Source organism: Berghia stephanieae, chromosome 6 (genome assembly GCF_034508935.2).
Source record: "Berghia stephanieae isolate SIO BIC M18660-M18661 chromosome 6, UCSD_Bste_1.3, whole genome shotgun sequence".
Taxonomy (NCBI): Eukaryota; Metazoa; Mollusca; class Gastropoda; order Nudibranchia; family Aeolidiidae; genus Berghia; species Berghia stephanieae.
The window spans coordinates 52,804,063-52,820,631 of record NC_088365.1 but is presented as its reverse complement, the minus strand read 5'-3'; the positions used below and the strand labels follow the sequence as shown (position 1 = coordinate 52,820,631).

Sequence of the window (16,569 nt, the reverse complement as noted above, 5' to 3'; positions counted from 1 at the left end):
ATGATGATGATGGTGATGATGATGATGATAATGATGATGGTGATGGTGATGACGACGATGACTATGATGGTCATGAAGGTGATGGTGGTTGTGATGATGAGAATGAGAATGATGATGACAACGCTACGGTGACGACGACGATAACGAATAATATAACGATGATACGGATAGGTCAGTCGTGAAAATAAAAATGGGTTATAGTTGTGTGCGTATAGACAAAAGGTAAATCAATTAATCAAAGAATAAATTAATCAATTAATTATTCTTTAAAAACAAAATTATCACGCCATTCCGCCACGACATCATAAGATACCGTCACCAATGCAATTCCATGAAGGAATATAGATAATCCATCAAACAAGATGTCTGATGTCAACAGGAATCACCATGCTGTCACAGTGAGCAAATGAGGGGGGGGGGGGTGGGGAGGGGGATAACCTTGCCGAAGGAAAAGATAATACGAAAGTGCCGTGCCTGAAGCGGGGCTCGAACCTAGGAACTTCCAGTTCACAATGCAATGCCATAACCACTCGGCCACACGTAATGAAATTAAATGCGATACACATGAATCATTTAAATAATAGAAGGAAAACGATACAGAACATGTAAGACACACCATGCAGCTTGTCAATGACTGGGTATGGGATTGTGATAGTTCATCGTAAATCACCCATTCCAGTCAATGGCTCCGGCATACGAGACCTATAGATATAAATAGACAGATGGCTCATGGGACAGGAATGCAAACCTACCTAGTTGAAATGGTAAAAATTAGTCGTTTTCAGAGGGAACGAATAGAAGTTACTATAATTAACTTTAAGATATGAAGTGAATAGAAAAGTGCCAGAAGACAATAGAGAATAAAAATTTTTTCGCGGCGGTGGTGGGGTTTGAACCTGCGACCTTATTGGTACGACAACTCCGCCTGGCAGGTGAGAGCGTGGCTCTACCGTGTGAGCTATCCACGAACACAAAAATATTCGTTTCAAACTCAAAGTCATTACTAGATCCCTCTCTCACCCACTTCTTGAGACCGCCGATTCGTTCGTACACCACCATCGCGAATAATTTTGACCAGCAGTTAAGCTTAATAGCCAATATTCTCAACACAAACATATAACATAGAAACGATTGAGACATTGAGTATGCTCCGGTGTATGGGGTGAATTTTTTAATTCAGAAAAGTGAGTGGAGCAGGCACTTATGTTGGTAACAACAAGATATGAAGTGAATAGAAAAGTGCCAGAAGACAATAGAGAATAAAAATTTTTTCGCGGCGGTGGTGGGGTTTGAACCTGCGACCTTATTGGTACGACAACTCCGCCTGGCAGGTGAGAGCGTGGCTCTACCGTGTGAGCTATCCACGAACACAAAAATATTCGTTTCAAACTCAAAGTCATTACTAGATCCCTCTCTCACCCACTTCTTGAGACCGCCGATTCGTTCGTACACCACCATCGCGAATAATTTTGACCAGCAGTTAAGCTTAATAGCCAATATTCTCAACACAAACATATAACATAGAAACGATTGAGACATTGAGTATGCTCCGGTGTATGGGGTGAATTTTTTAATTCAGAAAAGTGAGTGGAGCAGGCACTTATGTTGGTAACAACAAGATATGAAGTGAATAGAAAAGTGCCAGAAGACAATAGAGAATAAAAATTTTTTCGCGGCGGTGGTGGGGTTTGAACCTGCGACCTTATTGGTACGACAACTCCGCCTGGCAGGTGAGAGCGTGGCTCTACCGTGTGAGCTATCCACGAACACAAAAATATTCGTTTCAAACTCAAAGTCATTACTAGATCCCTCTCTCACCCACTTCTTGAGACCGCCGATTCGTTCGTACACCACCATCGCGAATAATTTTGACCAGCAGTTAAGCTTAATAGCCAATATTCTCAACACAAACATATAACATAGAAACGATTGAGACATTGAGTATGCTCCGGTGTATGGGGTGAATTTTTTAATTCAGAAAAGTGAGTGGAGCAGGCACTTATGTTGGTAACAACAAGATATGAAGTGAATAGAAAAGTGCCAGAAGACAATAGAGAATAAAAAATTTTTCGCGGCGGTGGTGGGGTTTGAACCTGCGACCTTATTGGTACGACAACTCCGCCTGGCAGGTGAGAGCGTGGCTCTACCGTGTGAGCTATCCACGAACACAAAAATATTCGTTTCAAACCCAAAGTCATTTCTAGATCCAAAATTTTTATTCTCTATTGTCTTCTGGCACTTTTCTACTCACTTCATATCTTGTTGTTACCAACATAAGTGCCTGCTCCACTCACTTTTCTGAATTATATAATTAACTTTACAAATAAACATTTTACTTTATCAGTATTAAACATGCCTTCAAATCCCTTAATAGATGATTTGTGGCACCAACATTTTCTGTTTAACACGTTGTATTGAATACAACATGTCTATCTATTTCTGCTGTTGAATCCAAAAATTCGTATTTTTACGAAATATTCGTAGTGGTAAGCATGTCTGTAAATGCATATGTCCCATCGTACAGGAATGTATGGCTGTATAGATAGATGTATACATACAATGTGTCATGTGACACACACACGTGACAACCCTGAACAATGACGACCGACGACAAAGCCACTATTTCTACAATTGCTGCAGACTTCATACACACACAGCAGGATACAACAGGGTGTTAAAGTAATAAATTAGAAAGACCATTATATGGAACCCGTCACGTCTATCTGGTGTTGTGTTATGTCAGGGTTGACCAGACGTCAAAAGAGACTCACAATATACGCCAGCCCGTCACGTTAATCGAGTATTATGGGCAGGGGAACCAGGTGTCACAAAATGAGTATTGATCCCATGCGTTTAGGTAAAATAGTCACAATATCCGCCAGCCGGATATAACGTATCAACACACACAAACGCTTATAGTCTGGTTGATATAATTTATGAGAACTATTCATAAAAATGATTGTCTAAAAACAATAACAAAGAGATGAGTGACGTCAATTTCGTTCCGTCTATAGATGTTAAATGATCAGATAGATAACAATTTAGATTGTTGTCATTTCACAAAGGTTGTTTCTTCTCCTAAATGAAAATAAAGAAATACTTAAACCGTCATATCCTTGGCCGTTAAGTCCATTGTCAGCTTCGTTTGTTTTCAGTTTAAGGCGCTTGCAACACATTTAGGTCATATCAGTGCCAGTCAAAAAAGGAAGAAAATAGGACAGACTGAAATTCTAAAATTAATATCAAAGCACCCAAGAAAAAGGAAGACAAAGGGGATTTAGTTCAAATAGGGAGCAGAAGTAGATGCCTAGAGTACACGATCAATGTAGCTACTTAGTTTGAGATCAGCTAAATGTCTTACCCAGACACCCACACAGGATCCCACTAAGAGGAACACACTCAAATGTTTACAATATTTGTTCAAAACATTCATAAAACTATCAGTACATAACAGGGAGTCAGAGAGGTAATTTACAAGGACAATAAAATATCAACCCTCAAGACTAACACTACACATTTACATTTGACTGTTTCCTTCTCAGCCAAGGACTCCGACAAGGGTCACGACAAAACCAAGTAATAAAATTCCAAGACAAAGACGGAAAACAACTCAGAAAACAGATTTGGGAGGATAGAAGACACAGCAAGTAACCCCCTGCACACTAAGGGAAGGGGGGGGGTGTAAAAAAATAACAACCAGAATGTTCACCTTCTGAACTAATCCGGCGTAATACCATTAGTACATGTGTATCATCAACATCCCAGCATTAAAACAGCTTTAAGTCCTTGGATGACATACGACATACATACTGCACACACACACACACACACAGAGAGAGAGAGAGAGAGAGAGAGAGAGAGAGAGAGAGAGAGAGAGAGAGAGAGACCTCTGAACACTGCAGAACGACTAGGCTACTCCTGTTTCATTCACACAAAACGTTAAAAGTAATAAATATGAATCACCATAATAGATGGAACGATATCCACGACACTCAGGTCTTTGTTATTGTTTTTAGCCATCCATTTCTATGAGTAGTTCTCACTGAATGCGATCAATCAGACTATAAATAGTATGCGCTTGGCTAAGAAGCTCACAACAGTGCCATCCGGAAGTATAACGGGCCAACACACAAAACTATGTGTAACCTTGAACGTTTAAAGTCATGTTAATACAGTTAAGTGAGAATTACTCATAAACGCGGATGGCAACAACAACCAAAAACAAAAAAACAAAAAAAAAAAAAAAAACAATAACAAAGACCTGAGTGACGTCAACTTCGTTCTATCTTTAAACGTTTAAGGTTACACACAGTTTGTGTTGGCTAAGCGCATAGCATCAATCATTAATATAATGAAAATTGATTCCCTCGGATTTAAGGATTGAGTGAGAACCGTTTCAGGTCTGCCTGGTGGGTCGAGTGAGTCATACGATCGAGTCGAGTCCAGTCGTTCATAAACAAACGGATCAAATCCCAATCAATGGACTGGTCATTCGTATTCATTGATGTGGTCACATCTCGTGGGGCGTCAATGTGTCGGTCAGTCTTCGGACAGTGGTCAAGGGGATGACTTATGTAATATGTGACACATCATATCATAAGAGAGGAAGCGAGAGAGAGAGAGAGAGAGAGAGAGAGAGAGAGAGAGAGAGAGAGTGTGTGTGTGAGTGAATGAGAGAGAGAGCGAGAGAAAATAAGTAGGAGTGAAATATCTGTTCAATGTTACAGTTATCATTTAACGTTATAACAAGTGTAACTAACGGACAAATTGCCATATTTATGGACAATAAAGATCTATTATTATCATCATTATTATTATTATTATTATTATTATTATTATTATTATTATTATTATTATTATTATTATTATTATTATTAAAACGGTGTTATGTTTAGTTGAACCTGACACGGCGGTTTGCATATTGATGCTATGCGTTTAGCTAAATTTTGCACAACATCCGCCAGTCGGATATGAGGTATCAGTACACAAAACTATGTGTAACCTTGAACGTTTATAGAAATGAATGAAGTTGACGTCACTTTGTTATTGTTTTTTGTTGTTTTTGCCATCCACGTTTATGAGTAATTCTCACTAAACTGTATTAACCTGACTATAGACGTTCATGGTTACACAAAGTTTTGTGTGTTGGTCCGTTATACTTCCGGATGGCAATGTTGTGAGTTTCTTAGCTACCAGCTTGACACGGTGGGAACCACAATTTATTTGGAGAAAGGCCACAGTTCGGATTAGATGTGTCTTTATCAGTTCTATCATAGGGAGATGCTCGGATTCGTTGACAACGTTCAAATCTCGCTTAAAGTTTTATCATTTTACGTCATAATGTTGCAATATTATTTTCATATTTTGTTATTGCTAAATAGAATTCGTATCACTTTTCTATCAAACTTGTCTTACTGTAATATGTTTTGTTTTATATCACTGTAAAGCGCTTAGAGCCTATGACAACGGGGTAAAGCGCTATATAAATGCCATTTTAAAAAATTATTATTATTATTATTATTATTATTATTATTATTATTATTATTATTATTATCATTATATTATTATTATTATTATTATTATTATTATTATTATTATTATTATTATTATTATTATTATTATTATTATTATTATTATTATTATTATTATTATTATTATTATTTTGAAACAGAACAGCGTCCTATCTTGAAGGTATCAAGTAATTGACTTTGACCATTTCGAAATGTATAAATAATGAAATCAGAGTAAGGAGCAGCCCGAAAGGCACCATGCACCAGGGCCTTTAAGGGAAACGAGTGACATTTTGACCACAGATTAAAAACAGCCAAAAGTCAAGTCGTGATTGAAGTGCAGTCTGGTGGAGGCCTCGGGATGACATTTGGCCCAAATGACATTCCTGTCGTACTCGGGAAAACACGTATTTACAAATATGGCCAGAAAACTCGTCCTTCAAATAGCGGTCGATGTAAATGACCCTCGTCTTGGCAAAAATTCTCAAACCTGGGACTTCGCGAAGTCTTCCTTCAGTCCCAGGTTTGAGAGTTTTTTGCCAAGTTGAGGGTCATTTAAATCGATCGATATTTGAAGCACGAGTTTTCTGACCAAATTCTTAAATATGGGTTTTACCAGAGGACGTCAGATTTGCCCTTACTCCTTTCTTTAAACAAAGAGAGAGAGAGAGAGAGAGAGAGAGAGAGAGAGAGAGAGAGAGAGAGAGAGAGAGAGAGAGAGAGAGAGAGGAGAGTAGTCAAAATCGGTACCTTTCGGGTTCGAACCGAAGACCAGAGCGTTGAGGCACGTTGATCCATCAATCAATCTTAGCAAAATCCTCCACCCTATTCGACACTTTGAAAAACAATCGCTGTCAAACTAAACAAAACAAAACAAAAAACAAACGATGACTGGCAGATCATCGTTTGTTTTGTTTTTTTGTTTTGTTTTTTTTCGATACATATTAATCCATGCGAATTATACGATAACTAAACAATTAAAAGTATTTGAACAAGTGTGTATGAAAGGTGATAAATAGAGGTGCCTACATGAGAATAAAATGGAGATAAAGATAAAGGGAGTAAATCTGACTCATGAATGATTAACACAAGACAAACGACGTTTCTGTCCTTGGCCTTTATCAAGTAAACACAGAATACATATATATAAATATATATGTATTCTGTGTTTACTTGATAAAGGTCAAGGGCCAAAACGTCATTTGTTTTGTGTTGTTCGTTCCTGAGTCAGATTTACTCCCTTTTTCTTTATCTCCATCTTATGAAAGGTGCCAGACAGTGCAAGAAAAAAAAAATACAAGAAAATAGGCGGGGGGGGGGGGGAACAATATCCCCAATTCTTCGACTTCGGGATGGAATCGAACCTCAGACCTCGTGATTACCGTCGACAGACGTGCTACCCTTACACCGCACAGATTACACGATAGTTGGAACAATTTGAACTCCTACATTCGTCACGAGGACACGCGTTTGACACTGTGTACCACCTCTAAAAGGGTCTCTATGTAATATTGTGTCAGATGTTACCAAATGGACGTTTTCGGATAGGGAATGAGATTAGGGTTCCCGAGGACGAGAGACGCATGCGCACAACCAACATGACGTTCTCTCTCTAATAACTTTTCCGCCGATGACGTCACAGACTATGGGTGACGTCCAATCAAGGGACGCTACTCTTCCGCTAATCTCATTCCGCCCTATACAGACCATGAGATGTCAGAGCCATTCCATTGTAACAAATAAACCCCACACCAGCAATACCGTGACCAACACATCCAATAATGCGTACCCTGAAAAAAAAACACGTCTTTATAATTTGGGCCAGAAAACTCGTCCTTCGCCTCCACTATCCATCGTTAATAATGTCCCTAATCTTGTCATAAACTCTTAAACCTGGGACTTCCGGAAGAACTTCGTTGGAGCTTCAGGTTTGAGAGTTTTTGACAAGAGTAGCGTCATTTTAATCGATCGATATTTGAAGGAAGAGTTTTCTGGCCAAAATATTTCTTTAAAAAATGTTTTATTTGTTCAGATGAGGCCATTACAATGATATTGTCCCCTGAAGGGGCGATGACAAAATAGTTGGGGGACGTCTCCATAGCAACACCCAAACCATCACGAATGTCGATATACCCACAATCCTGCCTGGAGTCACTGCTGGGTCGTTGGATTGTCTTTCTTGTTACAGATCAAGGGACGTTGTGGTCTCGTGCTAGGACACTCGTCTTAGGACATGTAAGGTCCTAGGTTCGAGTCCAGCTGCGAGCACCTCAAAGTTCAAGTTACCCAGTAATCAGGAGGTTTGAGGTTCGACTCCCAGTCGATGAGAGCAGATTTTTTAGTGTCTATAATTTGATGTGATGAGTTGGATAATAAATAAACAAAACAAAAAATACATTTCAAAACTAGATCTTTTATATAAAGCGAAAAATCGACTAAACGTGCTCAAAGCGTTTTACAAAGGATAACTGAGAAACAGCAACATGTAACATATAGAATGAGACTTGACGCCTATTAGGCGATATTACATTTATTTCAGACAGAGACAACGCTGTTAATGACCAGGTACTCATTTTACACATGAGAACGGTGAGAGAATGTGAGTAAAGAGCCTTTTCCAAGGACTCAACGATACGCCGAGCAAGGCAGGAACCCAGAACCTTCTGACCCGAAAGCGAGTGTCATACCCCAACACCACATAGAAGGTGACCATGCTAACGTGACAGACAACCAACCAGCGACCATGTCTCGTCCCATCGGTGTTCAATCATGTGAAATAACAATCAACAAGCGACACGGGCCCAATAGCCGTCAGGCCACCGTAATAACTATCCTATCCTATCCTATCCTGTCCCATACTCTATCACTGCTAAGGCCCTACCTTGGCGTGCCATGAACAAAACATAAACACGTATTAGACAATTTGGCCACAAAACTCGTCCTTCAAATATCCAACTATTAACATGACCCTCATCTTGGTGAAAACTCTCAAACCTGGGATTTCAAGGAAGACTTTAACGAAGTCCCAGGTTTGAGAGATTTTTGGCAAGATGGGGGTCATGTTAATCGATCGATATTTGAAGGACGAGTTTTCTAGCCAAAATATATTTTAAAACATGTTTGTTTTTTCAGAGATTGGCTGTCGAGGTTGTTGGTCTGTGACTGTATTCTCTAGCCTCATAGTATATCTGACAATCTATTGTGTTAGGCTATGGGGGGTAGGAGAAAAGAAAAGGAGAGAGGAGAAGAGAGAGGAGAGAGAGAGAGGAGAGAGAGAGGAGAGAGAGAGAGAGAGGGAGAGGAGAGAGAGAGAGAGAGAGAAGAGAGAGAGAGAAGTGATGATGTGTGTGTGGTGTAAAGAGAGAGAGAGAGAGAGAGTGAGAGTGAGAGAGAGAGAGAGAGAGAGAGAGAGAGAGAGAGAGAGAGAGAGAGAGAGAGAGAGAGAAGGACGAAGATAAAAAAGGGAGAGAGATAAAGAAAGAGAAAGAAATAGAGAGAAGAGAGAGAAAGGGGAGAGGGGGGGGGGGGGGGTTAACGCCATTACGGTTGAACACACAAAGAAATAGTACAACGCATTCTGTCCAGTTGGACTTGAAAGATACATTATATATGTGACCCATCGTATCTGCACAGTAGGTTGTGGCAGATGGTAGGATGAATTGACATGAATAGGAACAAGTTCAGAAATATATGAATGCGGTGTGTGTGTGTGTGTGTGTGTGTGTGTGTGTGTGTGTGTGTAGAAGGGGGGGGGGGTGCACTAAAGTCTATCAATCAGACTATAAACGTTCAAGGTAACAAATAGTTGTGAGTGTTGGTACGTTAACTCAGGCTGGCGGACGTATATTTTTGTTTTTGGTTAAGCGCATAGCATCGATAGGCGAATAAAAATTGCAGAACTAAAATTTTGAAATACCAAAGCTTTTTTTTTTTGTTTTATTTTTATTGTTCCTTTGTTATGATTTTGTTTGTTTTTGCTTTTGAAAGTTGTTTTGGTTTCGTTTGCTTTCTTTTTGTTTTGTGTTTATTTGTTTTTTGTTGTTTTTTTTTTAAGGGGGGGGGGGGTTCAATACTCTACCACACACACACACACACACACACACACACACACACACACACACAATATACAAACCATCGGCGTGTACTCATTTACAGATCTAATAAACCAAAGTGTTGTCATGGAATCGGAAATACGATCAAACCAACACTAAATACTATTTTCCATTACAACAAGATTAAACCCAAGCCCATATTATTAATATTAGCGTCAGGTTAGGAGACCTGCTAAAACGTTCACCTTGCGATCTATTTAAACTGCAAATCATTTTAACAATGTGGATATAAAATATAAAGATGTGATGAGGAAGTGATGCATCACATTGATATGATATTTTTTTATAAAATACAAACGGAACATCGTGTAACGAAAAACTGTATCTAGATATGAATGAATGAGAGTCTCGTAAGAATTTATGATGTGTGAATTGTGAAGGTCGTTGCATCCATTGTCATGATAAAAACTTCGCAGTTAATCGGACGGTCGTTAAACGCATCGTCTGTTAAATCTTTCAGACCAGCGGGAGTGTGAAAAACACACACAAAAAAAAGAATGACAATAACAATGCAAGACATACGAGGATAAAATGCAATAATAGTGATAACGTTTTTTATTGGTACAGTCAAATGGACACGCTTGAAATATGGTTTTTTAAAAATAATATCTAATATAGAATACCCGTAATAAATGGTTTAAACACAAAAATCAGTCTATCTATCCTAAAGATCTTGAGATGAGTTGCATTTTTTTTGTTTTTGTCGTTTGTTCTCCGTTATGTTGTTTTTGTTTTGTTGCTGTTTATTTATAATTTTATTGTTTATTTGTTTTTGATTCTGTTGTTTTGTTATTTTTTTGTTGTTGTTTATTTCAATAATTAATGTTTTTTGTTTATTTGTTGTGGGGTGGGGGGGGGGGGGGTGTTCGTTGTTTTGGATATATTTTGTTTTGATTTCACTGACATAGACAAGTATGTAGATACGTATTGGGATGGAACAAAATCTTTCAATTCACAAGAAACAATTTTTCTTTGTGGGGGGGGGGGGGGGGATTTGTTCATATATTTTTTTAAATCCCATAAATGATGATTAACATTATCATCATCCTCATCATCATCGCCATTGCTACCAAAGTGTATACATTACATGCAGTAAAATTAATTAAAAAAAAAAAACAATACTGACTAGATAGACCCACGAACTGACAGGTAATGTTGTCAAATTACTACCTGGACTGGAGTGTGGAAAACATTTCTGTCTGACAACGACAAAAAGCCTTTTTTACATTAAAAAACAAACAAAATAAATCTTCACAGTTTGATCGAGTAAAACCAAGGTACACATATTCACAGGTCTGACAACAGAACGCAATCATTATGGCCTGATTTAACGCCACTGCCCTGGGAAATGTTTTGTGTTGGTTTGGGTTTGTCCAGTCCAACTATGAGGCCATAACAATTTGGGTTACCAGACCTGTAAATAAATACACGTCGACTAAAATGATCACCGATTCATAATTTAAAATTAAATATGTAAATATACAATATATATTAATTAACATATAAATAAATAAATAAATATAACAAATACATGAATAAATAAATAAATCTAATTTATACTTGAAAGAAGCATCTGCAGACTGGGGTTTAAGATCACTTTTCTTTATAATTGATTTTTTTCTTATGTTTACAAGTCGGGGGGGAGGGGGGGGGGGGGAGGGGCTGGATTCATTCAATTCTATCGACATACGTAGGACGTGAGCCAAGATTTATGACCAAAGACATGTTATAGGACGTTCTGTCGGCAACGGGAGGCAGGGACAAGGAGGTCGTTTGGGGACAGTCAAGAAAAAATATAAAACACTTACACACACGTACACACGCATACATCCACACACACACACCACTCATACACCACACAGCACATACACACACACACACACACACACACACACACACACACACACACAAGGCATTTAAATCATAACTCTGACGAGGAAACAAGCAGGTTTTATGTCAGATGGCAATCAGGTCACTAGGGGTCAATGCCTTCATGGTACACATGGCAGTAGTGGCAGTCATGTGGCAATTCCAAGCTGATAGAAACTGTCAAAATGTACAATAATGTACACAACAGCTTCCATATAACAACAAAATATTTAACACGGAACGTTTCGGGCTCAAAATCCTTCTTCAGCTAATACTAATATCAAAAACACGAGATGACAGAATAATCTTGACACTTCAAGTTCAAGTCGGCAAATACGATTTTCGTTCCTGTTTTTATTTTGTTTTTCATTTCGAATTTTATTCAATAATGTTCTGCGTCCAGCTTTCCAGCTCATTCCGGCTTAATACTAGATTGATACGATGACCGAGTGACTATGGATGACTGACCAGTGGTCAATGTCTATATAAAATGTGACTCAATTACATCCAGGGGAAAGAGAGGGGGGAGAGAGAAAGAGAGAGAGAGAGAGAGAGAGAGAGAGAGAGAGAGAGAGAGAGAGAGAGAGAGAGAGAGAGAGAGAGAGAGAGAGAGAGAGATTTTGACCACTTAGTCCAAGACCAAATTCCGGCACATTATATTTCAAGTATATTTAATGTAACCCTCTGCTTCTAAACGGCATTTCTGTCCGGATGAACCAAAGGCCCAAAAGTGAATTCCAAATTGAAATGGTCTGTATTGTGATAGTTGCCTTTTTTTTTTTTAATTTTACTTGTGCACTTTAAGACAAGACCATCATTCTCCACAATAGGCATCACGTGTAGTCCTTCAGAGCCATGAGGTCAATGGAGCCAGAGTTTATCCCGGTTTCTATAGCGTGAATGATCAGTAGCAATTACTTGCTACCCTTTTGATAGGACACTAGTCTATTTCAAAGTACTTTCCACCAGATCTAACAGACCCAGCTAGCCAATCACTGCTGGGTGGACAGAAGGGGGTCTGAAAAAATCTTGACTGTACCAAGGGATCAATCTCAGCCCCTTTGCTTGTGAAACGAGTGCTCTAGCAACTGGGCTACCAAGACCCCCAATAAATCATCATATCAGTATCTAAAAAAAAAAGTATGTTTCCATTTCATACAGTCCAAATTGCCTGTCATTGATCATACCATAACATATTCACTAAAGCTAAATCATTTAGGAAATACGTCATGTGATGCATGGGGGAAAATCTCATAGAATTCAGACATAGAGTGTAGGAGACAGAATCACAATAGACCCATTCACAAACATTTTAATGTTTGGGTTTTATTTTCAATACTGCTCTTAAAATAATATGTGACCTGTTGTCTCAGATTGGTTTTATGTAGAAAAGAACTAGTTACTGGAAATTGAATTTGCAGCAACAAATAAATAAAAAAATAAATAATAATAATAAAATCCCATTTATTCAGCCTTAAGGGGAAATTATTCTTTAGGGTCTATTCTAAGGGAAGACTGGAATAACCCAGGCATCAGCTGCAGTGCAGCACCACAAAGAGAGCTAAGGCTAAATGACTTGCTCAAGGCCACACAGCGCAGCAGCAGGTAGTCGAACTCGGTACCTTTTAGTTAAGAAACAAAGACCATACTGCTGAGCCACGCCGACCCACTGTAAAGTTTGGGGTTGATTTCAATTCGTTATTGTGGAGGGAAAAAAATATAATGTCTTGCACTACAAAAATCTCAAAGGTCGTATTTCTTGTCATTTTAATTCTAAATTCAACCTTTCTGGATTCAATTCATCCTGACATGAAACTCTTTTGAGATGGTGGGTCACATATTAAAATGACACCAAAACAACATAAGGTATAAAATATCATTATTTCTATTCAAATGAATGGTGACTGTTTGTAAAAGTTGTAAAAAAAATATTTGATAAGAATGAAGCGAGCAAATCTTCTCGTACGTAATATTGTAGTTTTAATCACAAACCACATTTGTAATGTCGCCCCCATAAGTTCTTTTGTCAACATTTATTCATATTTTCATAATAATTCTGTATTTTTATCTTTTAAATGTTGTTGATATAATATAGTATTAATGTATATTACAAGCCATGTTCATTGTACAACTAGAGTTATAGTGTATGGGAATTTGAAGCAGTATATTGTAAGATGTTAGATGAAGATGTGTGTGGAGAGAAAGACAAAAGACAAAAGAGACGTGCGTTGCCTTCAATGTTTATCAAGTACACGCCCCCATTGTGTGGTATCCAATTTCTTTCTTGTCCAGAAATGACCCAATACCAAAGAAACAGTCTTACACAACACGACTCATTTCTGGTTTTTGTCTTGTTGCTTTCATTGTTGTTGTTGTTGGTGGTAGTGGTGGTGGTGGTGGTTGTAGTAGTGGTTGGTTGTAATGATGATGTTGCTTTTATTGTTTTTGTTCATTTGTGGTGGTAGTTGTTGTTGGTGCTGGTGTTGTTATTGTTGTTGTTGTTGTTGTTGCTGTTGCATGTTGTTGTTAATGGTGTTATTGTAGTTGTTGTTGCATTTATTGTTATTTTTATAGCTACTGCAGCTATTATGGTTGCTATTATTGTTGTTATCGCTCCTATTATTGTCGTTGTTCTTGTTTTCATTGATATTTTGGTTGTTGTTGATGCTGTCATTGTTTGTTATTATTTTGTTTATTATTGTTTTTGCTTGAGATCTTTGACGGACTGAAGGACTGCTGCTGCTAAATGATGATCTGACAGAATATGGAGCAGGCACTGGTGTATGCCAGGAGTCCTGATAACTCAGTTGCATGTACTTCACATGCAAAGGGACCGAGTTCAATCCCCTATGAAGTCCAGATTTATTTCTGACTCCCCCCCCCCCCCCCCCCCCCCCGCTCCCCACTATCCAATCAGCAGTGATTGAGTAGCTGGGTTGGTTTATCAGGACAGGAAGAAAGCATTTTGCGATAAACTAGCGTCCTATCCAAAGGGTAGCAAGCAACTGCTATTGCCTGTTTCATACTTTAAATACTGGGATTAACTCCAACCCAATGGGCCTAATGGCTGTGAACCATTTACCCTCAACACAGAAAAGTGAAAAGCGCATGGACTGAGAGACTGTTATACTGTGGGGCCTTGTGGTACGACACTAGTCTTTGGACCAACAGGTTTCTGGTTCAAGTCCCAGTGAACAGTGTAAAAAAATCCTTGAAAAAGGCTTGTTTCTCACATTCTATCACCAAACTCAGTGGTAAAATGCGTACCTGGTCAATAACAGCTTTATCTCTGTCAAAAGCTACTAGAGTTGTGGCTTGTCAAGAGTGTTAAGTATTGTTAGTTTGAGATCCATTGCAAAGCACTTTGAGCACATTATAATAGACACTATGCTTCATACAAGAAGCTCCAGTTGACAGATGACACAGAGTTCACAGTTTCATCCTTGGTTCTCTCCACTCTGTGCGGTTATGTCGTTTAGTGGTAAGACACTCGCTTTCAGATCGGAAGGTCTTGGGTTTGAGCCTCATCGCGCAAAGTTGTGTCATCATTGGAAAAGGCTCTTTACTCACATTCTCTCACCATACTCAGATGTAAAATGAGTACCTGGCCATTAACACCGTTGTCTCTGTACAAAAAAAATTGTAATATCGCCTAACAGGCATCATGTCCCATCCTAACATGTTGAGTGTTGCTGTTGGTCAGGGACCCCTTGTAAAGCGCTTGAGCATGTTTAGTGGATATTGCGCTATAAAAAAAAAAGCTAAAAAAAAACAACCCAAACATCATGAGGTCAAAACTGGAATGGCAGAATTATTACAAATGACTCAATTACACATTGCTCAGAAGTTTGGTCTTCAAATCTTGAACAAAGAGTATTAGAGTCCAGTCTCATTCACCATCATGCTGTCTTCTTACGGAAACTCAAGGTAGGGATTATCATTATAATATAACTACGGATTAAATAAACTTAGCTTTAAAAAAATAATCATAGATACAAAGAGAGAAAGAGAAAGAGAGAGAGAGAGAGAGAGAGAGAGAGAGAGAGAGAGAGAGAGAGACTGACAGAGTGAAAGAGAGAGAGAGAGATGGAGAGAAGATAGAGAGGTAGAGAGATGTAGATGACCAGATAATAAATTATGACGTCGGAGTCGAATTAATTCAAGGCTTGAGAAGCACAAAATGATTCCCATTGCTTTGTCGAATCTTGTTTGTAAAATAATCTTCCATTTCAGATGAAAATGTTTTGTCGTATTATTTTTAATTAGTCACATTGTTTTGTTGTTTGTTTTGTTGTTTGTTTGTTTGTTTGTTTTTGTTGCTTTTACCACACACAAAAATAATAAATATATAAAAATGAATAATAGAATTCAACATAAAATGAGACATTTTGATTTCTGTATTTTTAGCTTAGTAGAGCCTAAAGGTCCCTCACTCTAAATAAACCAAAAGAGAGACAGGGAACAATACAGGGTTCTAGTTCTAATGCGAAAAGTAAATTTATTATGATAATGAAGGCCAAACAGTACTGACATTTTTCATTCACTATTTCCACGTCACAGATTCACTGGGGAGGACTATGACTACTATGACTATGACTATGGCCTATGGTGACTACGCGACTAAGACTATTATTATAAGGAGCCCATTGTTCAGTTTCAACCATAGGCATGGATTTGGATATTTACACGAACGTATTTTGCCTTTCTATTTAATCTGATCTGATCCAGAATCTGGAGTCCTTCTTCTGACTAATCTGAATAAAGTAGTCTGGTCGGATTTGAGTGACCAGCAACTGACCACCACTCCATCCCAACCAACAACACTTTTCATTTCTTTTTCAATTTCAATCCTTATTAATTTTAATGAGAATTCATTGAAATGTAAAATATTCCTTTCAACGTGTCCCTAATCAATTTAATCCGTGTTTACATTTATACAATCTTATTTATTATGTTTCAATTTCACACACTTCGTCTTAGCCGACAGTGTGTAATGGCATTGGGTTGGAATGACGAAGGGGTGTGTCACTCAGGAATAACTTTGCCAGACGTAAAATCTCTTCCACATAAAATCTCAG

General features: G+C 38.3%; 1 protein-coding gene across 3 annotated transcripts in view; it reads right to left on the bottom strand.

Moving 5' to 3' along the window:
* Positions 1-16,569, bottom strand: part of LOC144975254 (uncharacterized) — a 178,948-nt gene that overhangs the window by 161,939 nt on the left and 440 nt on the right. The window lies entirely within an intron of this gene.